The 4,562-nt window shown below is 36.0% G+C and overlaps 1 non-coding gene across 1 annotated transcript; it reads right to left on the reverse strand.

The window, feature by feature from the left end:
- Positions 1-1,056: 1,056 nt before the first annotated feature.
- TRNAD-AUC (transfer RNA aspartic acid (anticodon AUC)) lies at positions 1,057-1,130 on the reverse strand. Its single transcript has one exon. It is a non-coding gene; the product is annotated as a tRNA-Asp (tRNA).
- Between the last annotated feature and the right edge of the window lie 3,432 nt (positions 1,131-4,562).

A 4,562-nucleotide genomic window follows, 5' to 3' on the forward strand; every position in this document is an offset into this window, starting at 1 on the left:
CAGTCCTTTAGGGACCCACATTTGTACAATTCTAGGTGACCTTGTACTTCGGGTATCTAAAGCAGTGTGTGCAATAGAAGGTCTGCTATTTCTAACAGAATGCATTTTAGAATGTTGTTCTTCCCTTCTGTTTTTGTTGTCTGGTCTGTATCTCTTCTGAACAGTTCTAGAATTATAGTGCTGGTAGTTTTTAACCTTCATAGGGGGTTGTCCTCCTGAGTTGAATCCTCTGCTGGATCCAGAACTCTAGTGAACTCTTCCCTTAGGTTCAACATAACCCAGACCATAATGCTTCCTTCTGTTCGTCTGATCTACAGTCTTTTCAACTCAAACAGTTAGTACTTTAGGTTCATATGCCACACTGAATTTGACAAAGTGAATGAATTTCCCTTTGCCTTTATCCAGCTCTGGCTTAGTACTTGTTTCAGAAGTGCTTTCATTATTGCTGAATCCGAGACCACTCATGTCACCGAATTGCTTCTGATTTGAAATTCTTCACTTAGTAGGTCTCCATACCAAGGCTCAATCCAATTAAGTCCGTAGCGTCTACCGATTTTGCCATATCCCCTTCCTTTTGTTTTGAGATTAGGATCTCATTATAAAAAGAATTAGATAGAATAACTTCAACTTTTTCAACTGATAGTGAAAGAACAAAATCAGGATACATACAAATACCTAGTACGAGTAAAAAAATAGAGATCAAAATAAATAACTCTCGCGGTCCAGAATCAAAAAAATAATTGCCAAAAAATACTTTGGATTTTTGAACCAATTAATCAAAAATTCTTTATATTTATTATCCGTTTCTTTTTTTTCTATATCTTATCTTGTGTCTTGCTTGGATAATCCTCTGATGAAGGATTATTAGATTGCCTTTCCACTTCGATTAGTCACATAGTTACAAATCTAAACAAACAATAAACGCGAAATGGAAAACATAGGAAAGAAAAAAGAAAGAAAGACTCTTTTTTGCTTGGGAATGAAATTATGCCCCCCGACACCCTTTACTATGTTCTCTGAAAGGGTGAAATGAATAGATGTATTTATTGGATCCGTCGGGACTGGCGGGGCTCGAACCCGCAGCTTCCGCCTTGATAGGGCGGTGCTCTGACCAATTGAGCTACAATCCCAGGAAAATAAGGGATCTAGCAGAAGATTATCTTCTTTTTTAGCTTTGTATGCGGTATTAAGGACGAGGTGGGTTATACCATTTATGTTAGGCCGGAATAAGGTTAAATACATTCTCAAAGGGTCGTTCAAGAGTATCTAAATAGATACTATGTTTACATATGGATCCCCTACGTCGTTCCATTCCATTTAGGATTAGGAATATGCGTAATCGGACCTGCTTTTTCCATATCTCTTGTTATTTTGGGGACCCTATTCACCTCGTTGAGCTTCTATTGAAACGAGAAATAAAATAGGTTTGATTGGCCATCTTTTTGATATTTGCTATATATATAAGGCATTGCTCAATCAAAGATATAACAAATAATCCATTTTAAAATAGAAAGCAACGGAGCCACATAGTATTTTTTTATAGCATTTTTGAACTTCTACGAAAGGAAGGGTGGCAATTTGATCATTTACCCATCTGGGGCTGATAAATTCTCTTTTTATCTTTCTTCAATCTTCAATGGAGGGTAAAAGAGTCAATTTGATTCTAGAGCCGAATTAGGTTTACGACGAAACCTAGAAATCGACCACTGATCCAATTTGAGTACCTCTACAGTATAGACCTCAACAGAAAACTGAAGAGTAACGGCAGCAAGTGATTGAGTTCAGGTGCCATTATTCCTACTTCTGCAGCTATCGGGTTGCACTTTTACCCAATCTGGGAAGCAGCATCCGTTGATGAATGGTTATAAAACGGTGGTCCTTATGAACTAATCGTTCTACACTTCTTACTTGGTGTAGCTTGTTACATGGGTCGTGAGTGGGAACTTAGTTTCCGTCTCGGTATGCGACCTTGGATTGCTATTGAATATTCAGCTCCTGTTGCAGCCGCTACCGCTGTTTTCTTGATTTACCCAATTGGTCAAGGAAGTTTTTCTGATGGTATGCCTCTAGGAATTTCTGATACTTTCAACTTCATGATTGTATTCCAGGCTGAGCACAACATCCTTATGCACTCATTTCACATGTTAGGTGTAGCTGGTGTATTCGGCGGCTCCCTATTCAGTATGCCTTGAAAGTGAATCATATTCCATGAATATGATATATATCTAGTGTGATGTATGGAATATATGACAAAGGTGGAGTATTTCTATTGATCAGTCATATAGGCCCGAGTTGGACATCCGATTGCTTCGATTTGAATTATCCGGAGAATACAATGCCTTATGTATATAGCAAATATCAAAATGATGGCCAATCAAACCTATTTTATTTCTCGATTCAATAGAAGCTCAACGAGGTGAACAAGGTCCCCAAAATAACAAGAGATATGGAAAAAGCAGGTCCGATTACGCCTATTCCTAATCCTAAATGGAATGGAACGACGTAGGGGATCCATATGTAAACATAGTATCTATTTAGGTAGATCAGCAGCTACTCCTCCGATACGAAAATAATTATGCATCATGCGCATACCGGTGGAAGCTTTGAATAGGTCATATATCAATTCTCGTTCTCGAAAAATATAGAAGAAAGGAGTCTGTGCCCCAATATCTGCCATAAAAGGGCCAAGCCAAAACAAATGGGAAGCGATACGACTCAATTCCAACATAATAGCTCTGATAGAGCTAGCCCTTTGAGGTACTTGAATATTACCTAGTTTATGGCGATGTGTGATTTGATCAAAATTTTGATTTTACAGATTCAGAATGAGAAACTGTCATCCCAGTCAATCTAAGTGAGGATGTCCCGTATCTGACATGTCACTTGGCAAGAGTAACATGAAGCTCAGAATTAGGGGTGTAATCAATACTCCCAAATCAAAAGGGAAATTGATCTATGGTCAATTTTTGAACAAATAAATAAAAATTGCGATTTGTACCTTGTAAAAAATACTTTTTGTTTTATGGACTTAACCATTTACTTTCTTTTGGAAAGAAATTTTGTTATGTTCGAGCAAGCAAAAAAGGCATGGTTACAGGAGTTTATCCATCGCATATAGGCTTTTTAAGGGTATCGTGCCATAACCGTCGAGTTGAAGTCGGGACCTAAAAGATCGAATGGAACAATACATAGACAACTAAATCCCTTATGAATTCGCAAATAATAGAGCAGCACACAACGTAACAAATGGAGAATTGACTTCATTATTATAAAAAAAAGTTATTGAATATTTCGAATAAATCCCGAAATTCAAACCTACCTGTTATCCAATAAAAACCTAAAATTCCTAGTAATAAACCAAAATCCCCTACACGATTAGTTACAAACGCTTTTTGACAAGCATTTGTCGCAAGCGGTCGTGTAAACCAAAACCCTATTAATAGATAGGAACACATTCCAACCAATTCCCAAAAAATATAAATTTCTATCAAATTCGAACTAGTAACTAATCCCAACATAGAAATACTGAAAAAAACCCATATAAGCAAAAAACCTCAAATATCCTTGATCGTAAGCCATATAATTATCACTATAAATAAGAACCATAATTACAACAGTAGTTATTAACATTGACATAATAGAAGTAAGTGGATCGATAAAGTATCCAAATTCTAAAGAAAAATCATTATCGAGAGTCCACGACCATATATATTGATAGATAGAACTGCTATTTATTAACTGAATAGACAGATTAGAAAAAATCATTACTATACTTAACAATAAAATACTCGTAAAGGCCCATATACGACGAAGATCTTTTGTTGCTGTCGGAAAAAGAATAAGTCCCATTCCTATTAACATAGGAGCTGGAAGTGGAAGGAAAGGTATGATCCATGCAGATTGATAGGTCTGTTTTATATGTATCTGCAGGATTAATTTTTGAAAACCAGTAGGGATATGCAAGAACAAAATATTTTGATTGGAAACATTCCTCTACTGAATTCCCTCGGAACTTCTATAGTAAATGGAATATATAGAATTGTGATCAATCAAATACTGCAAAGCCTTGGCATTTATTATCGGTCAAAATTGGACATTAACGGAATTTCGGTCTATACCGGCACCATAATATCAGATTGGGGGTGAAGATCAGAATTAGAGATTGATAAAAAAGCAAGAATATGGGCTCGCGTGAGTAGGAAACAAAAATCTCTATTCTAGTTCTATCATAAGCTATGAGTTCGAATCTAAGAGAAATTCTAGACAATGTTTATTATCCTGAAGTCTTTTTATCTTTTCTGAATGATAAGGAGAGAAAAATTTCTTTTGATATCTCCGGGTTTATTAAACAAATTTTTAAAAATTGGGTAGGAAAAAGGAAAGTATTCAAAATTGTAGAGTATACAGAAGAGCAAACAAAAAGAAAATAAAAAACGAGGAGAACAAAAGAAAGGAGAAAGCACGAATAGAGATAGCAGAGGCCTGGGATGCCATACTATTTACGCAAGTAATAAGAGGTTTCATGTTAGTAACTCAATCCATTTTTAGAAAATATATTCTAT

The sequence above is a fragment of the Primulina tabacum genome, chromosome 6 (genome assembly GCF_025594145.1).
Source record: "Primulina tabacum isolate GXHZ01 chromosome 6, ASM2559414v2, whole genome shotgun sequence".
NCBI classification, from domain to species: Eukaryota; Viridiplantae; Streptophyta; class Magnoliopsida; order Lamiales; family Gesneriaceae; genus Primulina; species Primulina tabacum.